The sequence below is a fragment of the Callospermophilus lateralis genome, chromosome 14 (genome assembly GCF_048772815.1).
Source record: "Callospermophilus lateralis isolate mCalLat2 chromosome 14, mCalLat2.hap1, whole genome shotgun sequence".
Classification (NCBI taxonomy): domain Eukaryota; kingdom Metazoa; phylum Chordata; class Mammalia; order Rodentia; family Sciuridae; genus Callospermophilus; species Callospermophilus lateralis.
Window position 1 is genome coordinate 56,822,495 of NC_135318.1, and position 22,380 is coordinate 56,844,874.

At 40.5% G+C, this 22,380-nt stretch overlaps 1 long non-coding RNA gene across 8 annotated transcripts in view; it reads right to left on the reverse strand.

The window, feature by feature from the left end:
- Nucleotides 1–9,368: 9,368 nt before the first annotated feature.
- LOC143380539 (uncharacterized) overlaps nucleotides 9,369–22,380 on the reverse strand; it is a 53,226-nt gene continuing 40,214 nt past the window's right edge. For 6 of the 8 annotated variants that reach the window (XR_013088641.1, XR_013088644.1, XR_013088643.1 and 3 more), the window contains 2 exons: nucleotides 10,834–10,969; nucleotides 9,369–9,686 (listed from right to left, as the gene is read on the reverse strand). This is a non-coding gene — a long non-coding RNA (uncharacterized LOC143380539). Of the gene's footprint in view, nucleotides 9,687–10,833; nucleotides 10,970–20,790; nucleotides 20,878–21,432; nucleotides 21,649–22,380 lie in introns of all 8 variants that reach the window. The other 2 variants (XR_013088648.1, XR_013088642.1) reach the window with 1 other exon arrangement.

The window sequence follows — 22,380 nt, forward strand, 5'->3', positions numbered from 1 at the left end:
GTTGCATTCCTACACCCTGCACAGTGCCTGCAATGGTAAGTACTCAATATATACTTATTTAATAAAACATAAAATGTGAGACACTCTTATGGTTTCCAACCCTTGGAGCCTAGGTTGGAAATGGGTGGCAGGGGATCAAGAAGAAGGCTCTTGTAATAATTTAGGTGAGAAGTAATGAAGGCCTAACCTAAAGTGGTGGTGATGGAGATGGAGAGCAGGGAGACATAGGGAAAATATTTGGGAGGCAGAATTAATAAACCTGGGTGATTAAACCAGGATGCCAGATAAGCGAAGGAGGGCTCCTAGGCTTCTGGCTTCAGCAGTTGAATAGATGAAGAGTAAACCAAGAACTGGTTATTCTGGAAGAGGAGACAATGTGGAGAAAGGGAAGAAGATTCTGGAATCAATTTAGACTGACTTTGACATGCCTTTAGTACATTCAGGTAGAGAGGTCCCCGGAAAGATGAAACTGGAGCTTAGGATAAACATCTAGATTAAAGAAGAGATTTGGGAACCATCAGCCTGCAGGTAATGATTAAAAACCAGAGAGGGGATAAGATCACCCAGGGAGAGGAGGAGGAGGTAAAACAATGGGGATGTCAACCTTTAATTGGTGAGCTGAAGAGGAGTCAGGAGAAACGAGAAAAAAGCAGGTATGAGATGGAAGAAGGAAAGGAGCCAAGGTCGTATCACAATTAAGAGAGAAGCATTTCCAAGGACTACAAAAATAGAGTCCAATAGGGTCGAAAACTTGGGCCTCACTTGCAGTAGAGAAAACCAAGGCCCAGGGAGGCTGACTAAAGTGGTAGAGGCCAAAAGCAACCAAGGTCTATGGTCATAGAGACTAGTGGCTCTCAAATTGTGACCCCCCGGGGCCTTGACTTCTAGAACACCCAAGACCCTTCCAGGGAGGTCCATAAGGTCAAGACCATTTTCATAATAATGCCCAAAGGTTTTTGTAGTATTCACTTTGTGGACATTTGCCTTTATGTTGTAGAAGCAACAGTGGGTGACACTTATGGGGCCGTAACCCATATCACCAAACCGGCACAAAACTTCCTTAAAAGTCATATTCTTCACCCACCATAGTTGAAGTTTTTAAACTTTTAAGTTGTTTCATAAAAGAATGTCCATAACAGTGGTACATGCCTGTAATCTCAGCAACTCAAGAGGCTAAGGCAGGAAGATCGAAGTTCCAGGCCAGCCTCAGCAACTTAGCAAGACTCTAAGCAACTTAGCGAGACCCTGTTTCAAAATAAAAAATAAAAAGGACTGGGGATGTGGCTCAGTGGTTAAGCACCTCTGGGTTCAATCCCTAGTACCACACACACACATACAAAAGTCCATGATAATATTTTAATAACCATTAATTTTATTAAAACTGGACTATTAATTACCTGTCTTGCTAACAGTCTGCTCATAAAGCAATTTTGAAAACCGAAGTCCAGGAAGAACTTGTACAATTGTTTTTACAAGCTGAACTACCTGTTTTGTTTTGTTTTTGTGGAACATCATTTTTGTATAAAGGACTGACAGACTATGCTTCTTCATACTCATATATCTGTCAGATGTTTTCAGGGAAATGAATGAAGTGAGCCTTTCACCTCAAGAAAATTGCCAGGTACAGCAGCATACACCTTTAATCCCAGCAGAAGGATCACAAATTTGAGGTCAGCTTAGGCAATTTAACAACACCCTCTCTCTCAACAACAAAAAAAAAAGGGCTGGGGATTCAGTGCAGTGGTAGTGATAGAGCATCTCTGGGTTCAATCCCTAGTACAAAAAAAAGAAAAAAAAAAAAGAACACACAATAGGGAAAAGACAGTTTCATCAATAAATGGCACTGGGAAAATTGAATATACATAAGCCAAAGAATGAAATTAAACCTTAATCTCACACAAAAATGAACTCAAAATGGATTAAAGACAAATGTAAGACCTGAAACTGCAAAACAACTAGAAGTAAACAAAAAGGAAAAAGCCCACAATATTGGTCTGGGCAAAGATTTTCTGAATATGACTCCAAAAGCACCAGCAACAAAAACAAAAATTGACACATGGGATTCCATCAAACAAAAATGCTTTTATAAAGAAGAATGAAATTATGTCACTGGCAGGAAACTATGTGAACCAAAATAAGTCAGACTCAAAATTCAAGGGTGGTATGTTTTCTCACATTTGTGGAAGAGAAGGTTGGTGGGAGGCAGGATCTCATGAAAATCAAAAGGAGATCAGTGGAACAGAGGAAAAGTACCAGGGGGATGGAGGGGAGAGGGAAAGGGAAAATACTTGGGAGTGATACTGATCAAATTATTATATTGTGTGCACTTACAAATATGTAACAAATCCCACCATTATGTACGACTATAATGCACCAATAAAAAATGTGGGAAAAAACCCTAAAGGACAGAGCAAAAAGAAAGAGACAATCTACAGAATAGAAAAATATTTCTGCAAATTATTGATAAATGGTTACTATTCAAAATATGTAAATAACTCGACAGGGATGGTGACATACAACTATAGTTCCAGCAACCTGGGAGGCTAAAGCAGGAGGATAGCAAGTTCGAGTGCAGCCTAGGAAACTTAAGAGAGACCCTGTCTCAAAATAAATAAGAAAAAAGGCTGGGAATATTTGTACACTCATGCTTTCAGCAACATTATCACGATAGCAAGCAAGGTACAAGTGTTATCGAAGAATGAACAGATGGAATATACATACAATGGAATGTTGTTTAGACATATAAAGAAGGAAGTTCTGAAACATGCTACAACATGAAGCCTGAAACTACTGTGCTGGGTAACGTAGCTGGTCACAGGGAGAGATGCACTTTATGGTTCCACACACTTGGGGTATCTAATAGGATTCATGGAAACAGACAGTATGGGAGGTGGCTAGAAGAGGGAGGGGAGAAAGGGGAGTTGTTATTTGGTGGGTACAGTTTCAGTTAAGATGAGAAGAGTTATGGAGCTGGCTGGTGGTGATGGTTGCACAATAAAGTAAATATACTTAATACCACTGAACTGTACACTTAAAATAGTGAAGATGGTAAATTTTATATTATAATCTATTTTACATTTAAATTTTTTAAATTATATAATGGAAACTTGATGACCATTGAAAAATGATTTCCCATTACTCCGTCCCCACACCCTCTGATAGCCACCATTCTATTCACTTTCTTATGCCTCATAAGGGTAGAATCATGCAGTGTTTTTCCTTCAGTGTCTGACTTGTTTCCCTTGGCACAGTGCCCTCTAGGTTTACCCATGTTGTTGTAGATGGCATAATTATTAAATTTTATATGTGTGTGTGTGTGTGTGTGTGTGATTTTGGTATGTATATTCTACTGTAGGTTTATACTATGTTTTTTTTAACCCTTCTATATACACAGTGAATAAGTTCTAGAGATTTATCATACAACAGAGCCATACAACATTGTCCATATAATTGACAATACAGTATTGTGCACTTTAAAATATGTTTAGAGGATACATATCATCTTAGGTTTCTCACCCCTCCCACTAAAAAGCCACATACAAACAAAAGAAGACAAGAAAAAATTTGGAATAGATACATTTTCTCTACCTTGGTTGGTAGAGAATTGCAAGAGTATTCATGTGTTCAAATTTGAAATGTACACATTAAATGAGTGCTATTTTTTGTATATTAATTATACCTCAATAAAGCTAAAAGGGAGGAGTAAAATGTTTCTAAGAGCAAAACTGAGAACCTCTGATGCAGACTATCTGTTCCTGTCTTCCAGTTCTTGGACCCTGTTTTCAACACACGTACCCTTCCATTTACTTCACTGAATGCAGAATTATAAAACTCCCCAAACAAACTTAGTTGAAGAGATAAGACATCAGGCATAGCAAGCTAAAGAGAGAATAAGACCCTCAAAATCATTTTCCTCTAGCAATAGTGGCAAGGCCTGGTAAGTAGCTCTGCCAGGCTAGGCTGGGTTCACAACCCCTGCCTGCAGCCCACCAGTGGGAGAATAATAATGCCAGAGCTTAAACAGGAGTTCAGGTGTCTTATCTCTCTCACATTCCATATCTGATGTGATACAACAGTAAAGTAAAGGCAGGTGGGGCCATTTATTTTTTAATCAGTTACGATTTACAGGGGAGGAAACACCAGTAAATAAAAGAGAGGGCTGTAGTGGGGCACCTTCTGACTGCAGTCCAGGGGTCCCTTTGCCGGGCACTGGCAACAAGACGCCTAAATTGCAAAGCACAGTGGCACATGCCTATAATCCCAGCATCTTGGGAGACTGAGGCAGGATGATCACAATTCAAAGCCAGCCTCAGCAATTAAACAAGACTGGAGACCCTGTCTCAAAATAAAAAATAAAATAGACTGGGAATATGGCTCAGTGCTTCAGCGCCCCTGGGTTCAATCCCTAGTACCCACCAGACAAAATGCCACTCAAGCCTGGAGGTCTACCATTAAAACATGCATTTTTTACTTTATTCTTTGCATTATGTTTATAAGCCATGTAGACTTCTTTTTTTAAAAAAAACTTTTTCCATTCTTTTGGGTTATTAGTCTTTTTATTTTGTAAGATAAAGTGACCCTCTATATTATTTTTATTACAGAATAAATATTTAAGTGATTAAAAAATAAAAGCTGTGGTGCACGCCTATAATCCCAGAGGCTCGGGAGGCTGAGGCAGGAGGATCACAATTCAAAGCCAACCTCAGCAACTTAGTGAAGTCCTGAGCAACTTAGTGGGGCCCTCTTTCAAAATAAAATATAAAAAGGGCTGGGGATATTGGTCAGTGGTTAAGCCCCGCTGGGTACACCCCCACAAAAAAGTTAAGGAAATAGAAGTCAAATAAGAGATGATTAAAACACAAGCTGATTTCATAAGAGGCAGATGAGTAACAAAAATTATTATGAAAAAAGACCACAGCATCAAATAAGTGACACTAGGAATGAAAAAGATAAAATACAATAGATATTAAACTATAAAAAAGTCTACATTAATAGCCTCAAGACTTTTTTGGGAACTAGAATTATCAAAATCAATTAGAGAATAAATAATAGTTTTAGTAATACTTAAAGTCATAATAGAGGTAATATCCTGGAGTTTCCTCTTAAAATACACACTTGTCAAGGTAGTTAAGCACTAGTAAGTCGTTCCTCAGCTGTGGTCTTCTGTGACAAGAGTTGGAACTTTGGACCTTGGACTTTGTCCGTCTTGTTTGGAAGGAAAGAGGATGTTGAGAGTACAGCAGAGGGACTGGTCTGTTCCCTGAAGTCAGGTTACTCCAAGGCTGAATCAGGCTGCCAAGACATCCCTGCTCACCTCCTCAAGAGTAGCAAACCACCCACCCCAATTAGCCCTTCCCACAATTCCCTCCTCACTCATTGCTTTCCTTCTTCCCTATTCTCCTCTTCCCCCTCTGAGCCTCCCCTCCTTACCCCCATCCTCTGTTGAAAGAAAAGAACAGCTCCAGGTGCCATGCTACCTCACCCGACATCCTGCCCTCTCCTGGCTCCTGGCAATTTCAGCCTGAAGAATTCAGCAAAGAGGTAAAGTCCTGAGGCTTAACCCTATGCCTGTCTTGGCCCATTCCTCAAACTCATTTCTCAGTATGATCTTACGAACAAAAAAGGGACCCCAGGGGTAAAGGATGTGCAGTAACAGGTGATAGTTGTCTAGCTCTGAGCCCTGGTACGAGAGCTAACCCAAATGATCCATAATTTCGTATCTTGTTCTGTTTGTAATCCAAATAAATGTCTCACATATATAAACAATACTGTGTCTCAAATTTGTCAGTATAGTTGGATGAGTAAAAGTGAAATGTAGTTAAATTTGCTATTCATTCTATTCCATCTGTGAACAACTTAGTATCTCCAGCAATAGACACTATGAGTAACATATACAAGCATGTATGTGTTGGGAAGTAGAAAACCATTAAATATTTTAATGACAAAAAGAGCCATCTCCTTCAGGAAAAGAAGGGGATGACCAGTGTACCTGACATTACTGTGGTCAAGTTGATGTCTCTTTATGGTTCTATCCATGGGATGGGTGGAATGGAGTCAACACAAGTTGAATTCAGGTAGGAAGTCTTCCTTTGTGGATCTTGACAGAGATTTAGTCTTGGATTGACCCCCAGCCCTTAGTTGTTCCTAAAGCAGGTAATTCCATGGACTCCTTACCTTGCTCAAAGACTGGGAGATAAGATGGGAATTGGAAGGCAGATATTCTCCGAGACACCCAACTTCCGCTGATATGTTTGGAGTGACCAGCCTGTCCAGATACAGAAAAACTGATGCTGCAATGATGTCAACCAAACCCAAGTCCAGGACACATGACCAGGTTTGTTCAAGTACATGAACGAACATAGTTAGGAGGATAAAAATCTGGATCATAGCAGATATTTGGTGGTTCTTACCAAAGTCGATATTTGGCAAATGTGAATAGAAATCTAGCTCTAGGAAACGAAAAATCCACAAGGGTAAGAGAGAGGTACCACATCATGAACATTAGCCAATTCAGGGTACTGTGCCTGAAAATCCCTAAGGTAGGTCCCCAGATACTCCTACCTATCTCATGAAATGCCTAAAATCCAGAATTAGAACTATCGACCTTTAAGCAGGTTGGGCAGGATGGGTGGGGCTAAGTAAGGCTAACTGGAGCTGGGACCAGTATTATTCTGAACTGCTGACACTCTGCCACTCCAGTACAGATGAGGGCTCTGAGAATGGAGTATGATGGGTATATAGAGGAGTATACAGAAGTAATGATGAAGAATGGTGAGGAAACAACTTTCTAGTGTTACTTGTGACTGAGTCTATTTACCATCTGGATTTCTGGGTCCCCCTCTAAACCCACCGAACTTATTTGGGTTCAGTTTTGGAAATTAGTGAGGTGCCTTCTTCAAAGTATCCACCACTCTCTAACATCAGAGACCTAGGAGGTAGAGGGCTTTCTGCTTGGGCTTTATACAGACTCAAGGGCTGTTAACAAGTGACCAACTCAAAACCTCCCTCTATGGTTACCTCTGGAGGTAATATCATAGGAGGCCCGAGTGTGTTTCTATGTAATCTATTAGGCCCTTAGAAGTCTTCTTTCCAAAAATATCTTCCCTGCTCTAGATCCACCTGGTACCTAAAATTTTACCATTAGGGTCCTTAAAATTGCTCAAAAAGTCTCTAAAGAAATATAAATATAACTCTTAACTCAGGGTAGGGGTAGGGGATTGGTGCAGAGTTACACAAGAACAAATGAGTGGAAGTCCTGAAATTCCTTTATCCGGGGCACAGAGGGCAAAGGAGTGAAGTGTGAGTGGGGAAGTGGAAGAATTAAGGGTGTCTATCTAGAAGCTGTTTTCAGAGAATACATGGTTTGTAATTACACTGCATATTTATTTAGGGTGGCTTTGACTAAGACTCATAGGGATTTGGTATGCAAGACTCTCCCCATAAACCACTCCTTGGCTCCACCACTGCACAAGAAAATAAGCTGACTACTACAAAGACCTTGGAAATCCAGACACAAAGACCTGGACTTTGAGGGGAGCTGTCAAATTCAACTCCCTCTCCCTGAGCCACTGTGCTTGCCAGAAGCAGGTAAACACAACAGGACTGAGCTAAGGATTATCCACGGGGGATCTTGTATCCTCTGAAGGAACTGCTGGCAGCACTCCCACCCAAAGAAAGAAGTGCAGGACTTTGGGTCAAAAATGGCAGGGAAAAGGCACATAAATTGTGGCTGTATTATCCAGTCACAAGATGCAATCATACTGCCGCTTGTCACATGATGTCTTTTCCCCTCCTCCTTTGGTCTTTCCCTCTTCTCCTTCCCCCCCTCCCTTTGCTCTGTTTTGATTTGGTTAAAATAGATGCAAACCCTGGTCTTTTCTATTTTTACTACCCAGCCATTACATAATCCACACTGTAATTGCTGACTTGCAAAACTATTGGCAACAGTTGAAAAACCCTGGAGTTTTAAAAAGGAAAAGGATTATTACAGTACAAAAGCCTTTGGCAGATTTACTGACTGGTAAAGCATCTGTAATCGTCACTTGCCAGTGGAAGTCACATGGGCCCTGGGAACATCCCCCACACACATACCTCAGGGAAAGTGGGCTAGGGGATGAGAGGCAACCTGGCTAAGAGGAAATGGCAGTGGGTGGGGGCCTGGGCTCATATTTGATAAATGCTCTCACCAAAAAAGTACTCAAGATTGAGTGCCAGGTTACCAGGGGTACCTTTTACTGCTTTTGTTTCTTGCTAGGGAGTGAAGTCTCCAAAGGCCAGGACCTTGCCCTCATCAGCTTCCTGGCCTTCCTACAACCTGCAACATATTTCTGCAAGAGTCTGAGTGAGGGAAGACTACCTTAGTTAAACAGGTGCCTGACAGACACAGGAGCAAGGAAGATTTCAAGCACAAAGAGCTTCTCTGCAAGGCTTTCCAGATATTAAACCAGAAACACATTATTCAGTGATTTCACAAAATGGTCCAATAAAAATATAAGAATTAGTGGTCTGGTAAAGGGTTTCACAACCAAAAAGAAATATTTCACTGAGCCAAAATTCTCTGTATGTTGAATGTGGGTAATGCAGTAGATTAAGGAGGGTTAATGTCTTCTTTCCCTGATTTTGCCAATGTTGCCACATTCCTGAATGCCCCCCACCTCAAGAATCAAAGTGATCAGTTCAATTTGGATAATTGTATGTGACCATTTAAAATATTTGCCAAATGTGATATACTAGACTGGGTGCTGAGATGGAACTGTGAACAACCCAGGTCAATCAGGAAGGCAGGTATTAATCAAAATAAGATACAAACATAACATTATAACACAACCATGATGAAAGGTTATGAAGGGAAAGTATAGGGTGCTAAGGGTATTTAGAACAGTATGACCAGATAGGGTCTGAAGGTTCTTAGAATATTACCCTAAGGACTTCAAGGTTCTTTCAATTTGGCACCTTTGTTTCCTTCTGTCCCCTATCCCTCCCTCCTTCCTAAATTTATTGGGTTTTTACTATGCCAAAGATAATACTAAGTTCTTTACATGTGTGGTCTCATTTGATTTTTATAACAAACTTACAATTCAAATTCAGCACTTTAAAGATAAAAGAATCTGTTGAAAAAAGCTGAACCTAGCCGGGTGCAGTGGCACACACCTGTAATCCCAGCAGCTCAGGAGGCTGAGACAGGTGGATGGTGAGTTCAAAGTCAGCCTCAGCAACAGAGAGCTGCTAAGCAACTCAGTGAGACCCTGTCTCTAAATAAAACACAAAAAATAGGGCTGGGGATATGACTCAGTGAGTGAATGCCCTAGAGTTCAATCCCTGGTACCCCGCATCCCCCACCAAAAAAAGGTGAACCATACCATACTCTCTGTAAGAGAATGATATACCATTTATGACATGGATTAATTAAGACACTTCTGGCAGCAAGTGACGATTCAAATCAAACTTCTATAAGGGGAAAAAAAAGGGAAAGTTTAGGTCCACGCAAAATAAGCGTCCAGGATTCCACCAATTTAACACGTGGTTACATCCAGGTACTCAAGACACCATCTGGTCTCCAGTTTTCTCCATCTCACAGCTCAGCTGTCATCTGTGTTGCCTTCATTCTTGGGCAGTATTCTCCTTAGGGTGGCAAGATGATCTCCAGCAGCATGGGACTTACATTCTATAGGGTCAGGGCAACCAAGCTGGAAAGGAAAATAAGAGTGCACTTCTTAATAGTTCTAACAAAAACCCTGAGAGACCTGATTGGCCTGGATGTGGGTCTATGCCCCTGCCTGCCAAATACTGTTCTCTGACTGGCACATGACTATGTGTCCTCCAAGAGATGAACTTACTCCACTGGAACCACTTCTGAAAATAGGAAAGGAAGTGGTTCCCCAAAGAAAATAAAAATGCTCTTATTTAAGAAAGGAGAATGGCGAATAGTCAAAGCTCACTGACCTCTATTGTTCTCAAAGTAGGTGTTGAGACCATACAATAGGTTCTTCATTCAGCCAGGTCTTCCCCTCTAAGGCATGTGCAAAAATACTAAATTCAGTGTGGCACTGACTAGATTCACACTGCTCAGAGACCTTGACTTCTTAACTTTAAGATACTAACTGAAGGGCTGGGGAGGTGGCTCAAGTGGTAGTGCGCTCACCTGGCATGCGCAGGGTGCTGGGTTCGATCCTCAGCACCACATAAAAATAAAATAAAGATGTTGTGTCCACCAAGAATTAAAAAATTCTCTCTCTCTCTCTCTTAAAAAAAAAAAAGATACTAACTGAAGTCTTACTATTTATTTAGGTCCTTGCTCAGAACAGTTTTCAAGTTCCAAGATTTTACAGAAGATTTTTCCCAATTTTTCTTCACCCCTAAATGATAGACCCTACTCGGCAATAGCATGGCTGGGAAGGGTATAGCTCATTGGCTCTTTAACCAGCACCCTCAGGTTCTGCATAACTCACAGGGAAGGAGAAATGTGACAAAGTCCTCCGTGGTGAACTTTTTTTTTTTTTTTTTTTGCTTCCCTTTTGAAGTCTGAACAGAAAACAGCTTTCACTGGGCAGAAAGAAGAATATAATATGATAGCTCCTGGAACATTCACAGAGCAAGATTTTGGAGAACCACTGTTAAACATTCTGAATTACACAGCACTACAACAATCAGATGTCAGCTGCAAACACCCTGTCCTTGTGCATGCTTTTAAAAGCTGCCTGGATCCTCCCATCCCAAGAAGAAATCCAATGGTCTTCCCAGAATCTCAGCAAATTACCAGCAGTTAATACTCTTAGTAGTCTCTTTGGCTCTGCTCCAACTCTTGCTAGAGCTTTGATCTTTTTCACATCTCACCTCCTGAGGCTGGTCTCTTCTCTCTGCTCTAAGCAGTCCCAGATGTGGGATTCAGCTCTTTTTCCATGCTTTACTCCAAAGAAAAAAATATGTACACACAAACTCACTCAAAGCATCATGTGTCTGTCAGATTTCCCTGAAAGTATAAAGAGACAGGGATTTTATATTACCCTGCTGCTTGGTCCTTTTATCCATTCCACATGCTCCTCACATTTTAAATTCCCCTTATATTATTCAGAGTACCTTAGCTCTCCATCCCCCTTCCAGAGTTGGGAACCCACTAAGAACCATTCACTCCAGGTTTCTCCCTGACCGGTACCAAGGAACAGTTAAGAACTTTTACTCTCTTGTTGCTACCACCATTCTGTAGTGGTCAAAGGAATGGAATGATTTTTTTCCCAGTACGAATACGAATTATATCACCCCTCTTTACAAGAAGAACTTGTCAAATTTTTTGTTTTAAATAAATTTATATTACACTACCCTAAATTCTCCACCTCAGAGAACAGCTTATGTAACAAGTCTGAAACAATCCCCATATGTCCACTGACACTGAAATGTGAGTAAGCAAAGCAACACTTCTGTCCCAGAGACACTGCCAATCTTTGAAAGACAAGGGAGTATATATCCTTGCCACCTTATGATGCAATTCCTGCTGTTCCCAGGCTGGAGTTTTGGAGCTTCAAACTTCAGCAAAATAGGTAAAACTAGAGTAAGTTTCAAAGACTCCTTTCACCTAGGTTGGTGAGCCTGGAACCAAGGTTAAAACCAGTGAGAAAGCCTCTCCAAAAGAGAGGCAAGGACAGATGCAAAGAGCAGGTTTCCTCCCATGGGCCAGGCCAGCTTTAAGCCTTGTTTTCCTGAGCCACTCATGTTTCCCATTCTTTTCTAAGAGCATGGGACAAGCAAGGCTTCCCATGCAGAGGCCCCTGCATCAGAGTCAGAGGCAGAGAGGCTCTGCAAGACTGTGAACACCAAAAACAAGTAAATCCTAGCAAAGAAGAATCCTGAGCTTTGAATTCCTTTATTCATCACTCCAAAACATGCAACTGCAGACAACATAGTAGCATTCCTTAGGGATCCTTTTAGTTCCTGGGAAGATAGGGTGAGAAGTCTCTAAATTCTACCCAGAAGCTAAAATTTATAATACTAAAGTACATTAACAAAGAAAGGATAAAGGTAACGATGTAGAATATATATTTTCTATCTTATATAAGAAAGTGGCAAAAGTTAACATTTCATTCTTTAATGCCATCATTAGAAAAATACAGCCTTAAATAAAGGAAACCTAAAGAAACTCATCAATAAAAATGTATACATTCTAAGTCAAACAGGAATGATTTTCAAAATAAATGGGAATCTCCTATTCATACTGTTCCATGCTTTCTATTTTTACTGACACAAAAACCTACTTCAATGTTTTAACAGCCACACAGAATTTCACAGTACCCCTACTCATGGATATTCACCACTGCAATGAACATCCTTCTCTAGAAGACTCTGGGCATAGGGGTGAGTGATTCCTTAGATGAAATCTGTTTGCTTAGCTGTAACCTGCCTATTTGTATTCTATGCCATTTTATATTGGGTTTATAGTATTTTTCTTATTGATTGGTAGGATCTCTCTAAAGATTGTAGATATTAATCTATCATCTATTACATATAGTGCAAAAATAATCTCCTAGCCTGTTGGCTCTCTTCTAACTTTGTTTATAGTAACTTGTGCCAGAAACAAGTTTCTCTCCTCTCTCTCTTTTTTTTTTTTTTTTGGACCCAGGGCCTTGCATATACTAGGCAAAACGTTCTACCACTGAGCCACATCCCCAAGCCAAGTTTCTCACTTTTATGTAGCAAAACCAATTACAAATTACTTAGAAAAAAGTGAAATGGGAGCAATGCACCTCAAGCTCTGAGCCACTATGGTCTCTTCCACTTGGGTCCCTTGATAAAGTGGCTGGTTAGATAGTTATTTTCTAAGTTCTGGTTTTATACTCAGGGTGACAGTGAAAATTGATCAAGAAAGGGCAAAAAGAACTATGAGGATTTTTGTTTGTTTCCAGTAATTTGGCGTTGCTTTTTTAAATGTTTGAAGTCATAGTACTAACAATGTTGAAGGAATCCTGAATCACTGAAAATCCTTAAAACAGCTTTATGAACAATGAACTGAGAATTTCCAGACTCTTTCAAACTATGTAAGCTTTAGGGCATTACTTGCTGTCACCATGAAGGGAATGACTGAACACAGCCCAGGAAAAATAAACATCAGACCCCAAAGGAATACAAAGGCTCAAGAGTCCACTGATTCCTACCAGAGTTTTACGCAAGATTTAAAAAGTTTCCATTTAGCCTCTCACAGATGATTAGTACAGCCCACTCTGAACTAGAGCAGTTAAAAAACAAAACAAATAAACAAACAAACAAAAAAACCCTAGTGGCCAAATAGGATTTGCCTACAAGAGGGCCAATAGCTTTTCCCTAAAAGTACTTGGCTCCTGTATCTGTAAATAAAGGCCCAGGATCTTGCGGAAGTTGTCCTAGTTGGCCATCACTCACCCCAGCAACCCCATTAAACCCCCACACTATTTAAGCAGGCAGTGTAGAAAGCATACCTGAAAAACTGTCCTGGCCACCTTCCCTCCAGCTGAAACTTGACACTCCTTTATGAACTTGCATTCTGGGCAATGAAAGTTCTAACATAAAAACAATCTTCAGTGTCCAGCAGGAGGAGGAGGAAAAAGAGACTTCTTTGCTTGATATCTTGTTGCTTCAAAACCATTATTATAATATTACCAAAAAGCATCTTCTTTTTTTTTTTTTTTTTTTTTTGCTAAGTCTTGTGCTGAACGACTATACTCCAACTCATTGCTGTCATCTGCTGACCTCCTGGTCATCAAGGACTTGGTCACAGTCTGCCTTTCCATCTCAAGTCAAACCTTTGCCTGGTCATAACCTCCTCTATTTCTACTTCTCATCATTGCTTCTATAACTTCTGTTCTTTAACTTCACTGTGATTTCCAGGCCCTTCCCCACCACTGTGCAACCATCAGAACTCTCTTGGATTCACTTCTTTCTCAGGTCAGCTAAAGGACAACCACTCTCCCACCAATACTCTAGGCCACATCTATTTCTCCTCTTCTATTTGTTGTACAACACAGTTTCTATCTGAATGCAGATGTTCTCAGCTTTAATCCTCCACTTGTTTCATATTGCTGAAATAATCATTAGTAATGAGGGCTGCTTCCTCTATAAATTAATGATCTCCAACATTGGGTGAGTCTTCAGCACTGCTCAGCTATCTTCTTACATGTCTCTCAAGGTCATAGCCAATGGCACAAGAGTTTTTTATGAAACCATACCACTCTCCCCACTATCTCACTTGCTCCTAACAGATGATTTCAACTTCTGCTCAGAAAAAACAAAACTCAAAGAAAGCCTGTCTCCCAAAATCTCATCAAATCACTCTAACTCATTATATCCCCATTATATCCCTTGAAATAAGACTTAAAAGTACTCAGCAGAACTCAGTGGTACACATCTGTAGTCCCAGCTACTTGAGAGACTAAGGCAAAGAATCACTTGAACCCAGAAATCAAGACCACCCTGGGCAACACAGTGAAACTACATCTTAGGAGGGGAAGAAAAAAAAATGTTCAGAAGAATCTTGGCAAAATGTAAGAAAGTAACAAGTGGTGGTACTGGTGGTGATGTTAATCTCAGTGCAGCCTTGACCTTTGTTCAGTTCAAGTTTAAACTTGTCCACCAATACTCAGGATACAGTATTCCCTTTTCCCCAGGAGACTTTCTCAAACAATTTCTACTTGCTGTTTCCCCACAGCATAGGGTCGTGCTCTCAAGAAAAGAGATTAATAGCCCTCTTTATATCTTGCACCCTCTTTTTACTAATTCTTCTCACTTCACAGCTGAACTTCTTCAAAGAGGAGCCTCCCCAATGGGGTCACACCCTTGCCTCTCATTCACGAGCTGCAGACATGGTCCACTAAAACAGTGAATTATTTTTTTTAAAAAAATACTTTTTTAGTTGTTGATAGGCCTTTTTCATTTATTTATTTATTTATATGTAGTGCTGAGAATTTAACCCAGTGCCTCACACTTTCCAGGCAAGTGCTCTACCACTGAGCCACAACCCCAGCCCAAGTGATTACTCTTACTTACCAAAAATTCTGCTCTTTGAAAAAATTACCTTAGCAATTAGCAAAAGAGTACAGTGAATGGAAATAGAGTGTATTATTGATATAGAGTTATAATAGTGAGAGAAATTTTTGATAATATGAACTAGAACAGAGTTTCAACACTGTTGATATAAGCAACAGTAAGACTGCTTTTGCTTTTTTAAATGTTTGAAGTCATAGTTCTAACAATGTTGATATAAGTAAGACTGTTTAATGTTTTTTCTAAAACAAACCAACCTGTTTTCTAAAACCTTACCTAATTCTCTAGATCCAAAAATTGGAAAAAATCTCTCCTTACTCTGAATTCCCACAGTATTACTCTGAATCTGTCATACTATGACTTTCTCTACAATTAAAGTTATCTACGTGCTAAACTTAAGTTCCTCAAAAGCAGGCTCAGTTGAGTTATTGCAGAACTCTCTGCAGTTAATATAATATTTGATAAATGAAGAAATGGATTTAATAAGCATATATTATAGAAAGCACAATTTTAGTTAGAAATCAATCTAATTGGCCCATTAAATCAGGCCCCCTGAAGAAGAACCTCCACTGACATTTTGCTAACCTAATAATTAGCTTTCCTTATATATTCTATCTAATAAACTTGCATTCATTCACATGTTGTAATTTAGGTTTTCACTCACTTAAATATGCTTTGAAAATGCAAATTCTGGGACTATTTCCTTTTAGGACCAGTCTGGAAGAACTAAGATAAGTCAATGAGGCTGAAGGCAGTGAGCCTTCTCCCTTACCCGCAAATACTTCAACTACTTTCACATAACCATGTCAGCTCCTCTGCACAGGTCTGGCTTTGCCCCTTGCCCAACCTCCCTAGATCTACTCATTTCAAAGACAAGAAAGTTGATCTAGAAAATCTAAAAAGTTTTTTTTTTCTGGTACTAATATTCTGTGAATAATTGCATATTACCATTTGAAAATCAGATTTTATTCTGAAAAGCAGAATGCTTAAAGAAATGCAGTAGTATATCCTTTTGTGAATATACTTTGTTCCCCCCAACACTCTCAATATAACTGTTAGATCATCTATATGAGACCAGTAATGCTCCCATGGCACAGGACATAGAGGAGCTTCTTCTAAAACACTGACATTCCTATCCCACATCCCTCTGAAGAAGCTAGCCCCTAATCCTTACCTAGGCAGAATTACAGACTTGGAGAAGCATGCCAAGGGTAGAAAGGTGGCCAGGAATGCATGACGGAAAACACAGGGCAAGGTTAAGTGACAGGTCCCAGTCCCTCTGGAGCCAGAACTTACACCTCCCAAGTTTGCTTTACAGTAGAGAGCATAATTTCTAGCAGGGCTAAAAACCACCAATGGTAAACAACCAAAGGGCAGGGCCAGTGTGGGTAAGCAAAAGTCAGAGATAAGCAAAAGAGGCTCCTGATTTAGTATCCAAACACTCAGGAGGAAGATCTATAATGTAACTCTTTGGGTAAGATCCAGTTTGCCAACAGGAAATCTCCTATCTCCTTGGACCTCTTCATTTGTTCTCATCCTTTATGAGGAGAGATCATGTGACTGGGCCAGTATTAGAATAAAGATACTTACCTTTTTGCAATGTAAAATCCTGCTCATTACTCTAAAAGTTTAATAAAGCCTACTACACATACAAAAGCTTTAATTGGGGGTTCGGCATCTGATTCAATGTAGATAGAAATGGGAACAAAACATGCTTGAACTGTAGGACCATCCACAATCTGAAATAATTTAGTGGGAGCAAGATCTCATAATCAGAGGGACTGTAATACATGAGCTCCCAGGAACTTATAAGAAATCTAGAGGAAGGAATCAGACTTCCTATAAATTGTAGAATGATACTTTGAGTTAAAATTTAAAAGGGGGGCTGGGGATGTGGCTCAAGAGGTAGCGCGCTCGCCTGGCATGCGTGCGGCCCGGGTTCGATCCTCAGCACCACATACAAAGATGTTGTGTCCGCTGAGAACTAAAAAATAAATATTAAAAAATTCTCTCTCTCTCTCCCACTCTCTCTTAAAAAAAAAGGGGGGGGGAGGTGGGAAGTAGGCCAAGGATAGAATCTTAGGAAATGGCCTCATTTAGGGAACCTGTTAGGGAAAATCTAGTAATGGGAAAACAAGTCTTTTACAGATATAGGCCAATTTAGTGAAAAACTATAAAATAACAATATAACCAACAGGCTCTATTTAAGATCTCTGAGTGCCCATTTCAAGCCCTCTTTGTACCTTCCTAGAAGTGAGCTGACTCCCTGATCTTCACATGCCTCTATAGTCCCAACTACTAGGAGGCTAAAGCACGAAGATCTCAAATTTTAGGCCAGCCTGGGCAACAAAGCTAGACCCTATCTCTCATAAAAACCAAACCATAGTCTTTCAAAGGAAATAGCAGACAGACGAGTACTACAGGTCAAAGCCCCAAGGCCTCTTCTTCACCCCTTGTGGGTAAAGGATACTACATGATAGATGTTCAAAGAACATCATACCTAAGTGTAGGTGAAAGTTGAGTCTTTCCATCTATTTTGTTTTAGGATTAGCTCAGTTAACAATCTAAGATCAGCCAAAGAACAATCTCACTCAATAAAGAAAGACATATACATCAGGATCTTCAAAAGACCAGTAGTTTTTTAATCTGGAGTCCTAGAGATTTCTATTTGCTTTGAATGGTCCTTTCCTAGCTATACTGATTGCGAATGGCATGCAGAGAAAGTGGCAGGCTTCTCTTTAGTTACCAGCTGAGCCAGCTACAACTCCTGGCATTTGTTCATCCATCCTGTAGATTTAAAAGGCTCTCCACTTGTAACACTGCCCCACTCAGAGAGCAAGTACCTATCTTCATTCAAGGACTGAGAAATACTACTATATTCCATACTGCCCGTGAGATGTAGAAGAAAAGGGACTTAATATTGAAAGTAGAAAATGTATCACTTATTCCATAAAAATGAGCTCCATGCTACTTGGCATTGATCTCCATGTATAGGTGAAAATCTTGAAACAGCATTGAGACTTAAGGCTGATGCTGAGACAAACAGTTCCAAAGTAGGAGGAAGAGTTGCTCAGAGTGTTTTAGAGAAATCCTGACAGAAGTCAAACCTGGGGAAAGGAGCCTTGAGAAGCCCTCCTTCTTTGCATCCATGAACTGATGACATCTATAGCCATGATGGTATCATCTCACTCACCACTTCATATTTCTTTTTTTTAATTGGTTATTCAAAACATTACAAAGATTGCAGAATCACATCGGTTACACATCCACATTTTTACATAATGCCATAATAGAAACTGTTGTATTCTGCTACCTTTCCTATCCTCTACTATCCCCCCTCCACTCCCCTCCCATCTTCTCTCTCTACCCCATCTACTGTAATTAATTTCTCTCCTTGTTTTTTTCCCATTCCCCTCACAACCTCTTATATATAATTTTGTATAACAATGAGGGTCTCCTTCCATTTCCATGCAATTTCCCTTTTCTCTCCCTTTCCCTCCCACCTCATGACTCTGTTTAATGTTAATCTTTTCCTCCTGTTCTTCCTCCCTGCTCTGTTCTTAGTTGCTCTCATTATATCAAAGAAGACATTTGGCATTTGTTTTTTAGGGATTGGCTAGCTTCACTTAGCATAATCTGCTCTAATGCCATCCATTTCCCTGCAAATTCCATGATTTTGTCATTTCTTAGTGCTGCGTAGTACTCCATTGTGTATAAATGCCACATTTTTTTTTATCCATTCATCTATTGAGGGGCATCGGGGTTGGTTCCACAGTCTAGCTATTGTGAATTGTGCTGCTATGAACATCGATACCACTTCATATTTCAATGGAGACAAAAAGAGGAAAGGATTCAAAATGGGAAAAAGAATGCAGATTCCTTAGAGCTCCACTCCAGATTATAGCTGCCTAAGCAGAGGTGCAGTAAGTAGTCTAATATATGGTATGATTCCAGCAGAGAAACTGGTGAAGAAGTGTAGGTATCAAGAGAGCATTTGTTGGGCTGGGGATGTGGCTCAAGCGGTAGCGCGCTCGCCTGGCATGCGTGCGACACGGGTTCGATCCTCAGCACCACATATAGACAAAGATGTTGTGTCCGCTGAAAACTAAAAAATAATTTTTTTTTTTTTTAAAAAAGAGAGCATTTGTTGCCCCCGAAGAATTTTTTCACTGATTGTCATATTACCTTCATCTGGAATCATTTCATTTGCTGTTCATTTTGCAGGCAAAGCCTCATACTTTCAAAAACTATCTTCCACCAAATGCCATATTCTGTAAAATTCTAATAAATATTCCTCCAGGAGAAAAAAAATAGTTCTCTAGTTAAATAAGTTTGGAAAATGCTATATTCTCATTTCCCTTTTGGAGTTTTTTTTTTATTATTATTTAAATCTTTTTTTTTTTTTTTAGTTGTTAATAGAACTTTATTTATTTTTATGCAGTGCTGAGAATGAAACCCAGTGCCTCACACATGCCAGGCAAGTGCACTACCGCTAAGCCACAGTCCAAGTCCCTCCCTTTTGGAGTTTTATAATGCTTATTAAAAGCTCTTTTTGAGGCGGAGGCAGCTGGAGAGCTAGCATGAAAAGCAGGACAAAAGTCCATCTAAGCTAACAGCCTTGTTCCAGAAGAGCAGCCAGACAGACCAGAATGACATTTAGTTAGCACAATGAGCAGTAGGCAGAGTTCAAGGAAGTCAGTACAAGGAGATCACTGCATGGGAAGGACTATACCTACTGAAGCCTCGAAGTAAAGGAGGAAAAAAAAAAAAAAAAAAAAAAAAAGGCTTAATACTAGAGAAGCTACCTGGACCTGGAAAGGCTGGAAAGCAAAGGCCAGGGCTGGGGGTGTGGCTCAAGCGGTAGCGCACTCGCCTGTCATGTGTGCGACCCGGGTTCGATCCTCAGCACCACATACAAACAAAGATGTTGTGTCCGCTGAATATAACTATAAATATTTTTAAAAAATTCTTTCTCTCTCTCTTTCTTTAAAAAAAATAAAATAAATAAATGTCATTTTCTTTAAAAAAAAAAAAAAGCAAAGGCCACAGACCCTGGTGAGGGACAACAGCAGGACTTTAGTCCTGGATAAGGTTGGGGTTCCAGGCAGGGTGCTGGACAAAGCCTGGTACTGTTAGGTAAAAGGCAAAAATAGTAAGATGGAGGGGAGGCAGAGATTGGGTGGACAGAGAACTATCATTTATAGCACAGAATACATGCCCCAAAATCAGGCACTGGTTTCAAAATGCTGGTGATCAGCAGATCCAGTTAATTTGGTGTAGAAGGCTGTGAAGGTTGGGAAGAGACAAAGGGGTGTGGAATATCCAGAAACTTCCATAGAGTTGAGCTGATTCTGTTAAGAAAAGAGGTCCAGATCTTATCAAACACTGGGGAGAAGAGAATAGAGGTCATTTTCATGATAGCTCTCTAAAGAATGTACCAAAAGAAATGACTTAGAATCCAAGAGAACTGAATGAAACCTAAAAAAGTTGCTCTGGACTTAAGACGGGACTGTGTTCAGAGTAGAATTTGTAGCTTGCAGGTGAAGGGAATCCATGAACACCACTGTGAGGAGTTGAGTTGCCCCAGAAAAAATTCCCTGGGAAAGGAAAAGCCATGAGAATTCATATCATAAAGGCCATTTGAGAACATTGAAAAATGAAAGTGGATGCCCAGACAACTAGGAATACTATGGAGAAACTCAGGCCAAAAAAAATTTCTATATCTGAATCATAAGGGCTACCCTTAAAGTTTTTGGATCTATTTAGTAGGGCAAGGGGGAACTGTACCTTTGTGTACACACTCCAAGTGCTTTGTCATTGCTGTTGACATGGCTTGTGTTGTTTTCCGGCAAAGTCCCATCACAACATAACTCACTGGGAAACAGAGCAAAAGTTGTCTGTGACCAGCAGTCACTGAGGAAGTGCCCTGCCCTTGGTGTCAGTGGTGGCCTCTTTTGCGCCACTAGGTTGCATCATTTCTGGGAAGCTGTACCTCCCTCTTCCTAAGATCTGTGACCACCTCATCTAAAGACATCACAGCAAACCACAGACCCAAAGCTTCTACACTCCTAGTTACTATCCTCCAAACAACACTGTCTGTAATATAGCATGCTGGTGGGAAAATCTCTCTACTCAGCATCCCCTTTTTTGGGGTTAAGAACCTCTATTCTCAGCTATTTTTTGTTTGTTTGTTTGTTTGTTTTCTTGGTACTAGAAACTGAACCTGTAAGACTGGAAAACGCTGCACCACACGACACAGATTACCAAAGAGGTCTCCACTTTATTACAAAAGGCTGTGTGTTTATATAGGTCTAAGAGAGGTATCAGGGGCTGAGGTAGATAACAGGTTGCCCGTTTATTGGCAAACTCTTCCATATGTCAGTTCCGGGGCCCAAAAAGTTAATTCTAATTGGGGCTAAGGCTTCCTACCGGCAGGGTTTGAACATTGGCGCCTGCGGGAAAGTTTCGCGCCAGTGAAAGAAACAAAGAGGAGAAGGAGGGCCATTAGACGCCATGCTGGGGTTTTTCTCTGGGGTGTGGCTGCCGTTATGTTTTCCCAACATTCCTCCCTTTTTTGTTTTCTTAGGAAGTGGGTCTTCGTTGGTCAGATCCGGCTGCTTCCTGCTGTGTGGGGGCGGGTGGGGCCTAGAAAGGGAAGTGGAAGAATGTTGGGGGGGCAGGTCTGGGGATATCATGGCAACCAGAAATAAAACCCAGTGGCTATAGACAGCTACTTCCGTAGGGGTGAAGTCTATGAAAGTTCCCTGAAACCACAAGTCGAACCAGTCCTGGATGGAGTAAATAGTTGGTATCAGCCATTGGTCGTGTAACAGAGACTCTAGGAAATACTTGACATGGCATCACCAGCACCTAAAGAAAATCAGAGCGAACAAAAACAGGATGAAGATAAAAATTAAAGCAAATGTCAGTTTTTGGCAGAAGTTCCATGTCAGGGGACTGATAGAGAAGAGGCCAAGGGCCATAAGGAGGCTTAAAAGGACATAAAGGCTTAAAAATCCAGGATGGCAGATTAAGAGGTTCTCCGGATTCTGTCTCCCGCTGTCCGATGTCCGTTGCATTCCATCGTGCCTGGTAGTGAGCTTCAGCAATGAGTGAGCTGTTCTCTTGAAGGTGTTGGAAGTTCATTGGTCATCAGAGGCTGGTAGTACCTAAGCAGAAGCTGGTTGAAAGTTTGGTTAGAGATCTTCCGTAATTGGCCCTGTAGGAAGCGAAGCAGACAGGGCAGGAACAGACACATCAGGAAAAGAAAACATATGGGCCCTAAAAGAGGCAACAGCCATGACTGGAAGTGGGCTAAAAAGAAGGTAGCAAATGGGTTTTGGTTTGGTGGATTTTTCAAAGAGGTAGCCAAGTCAG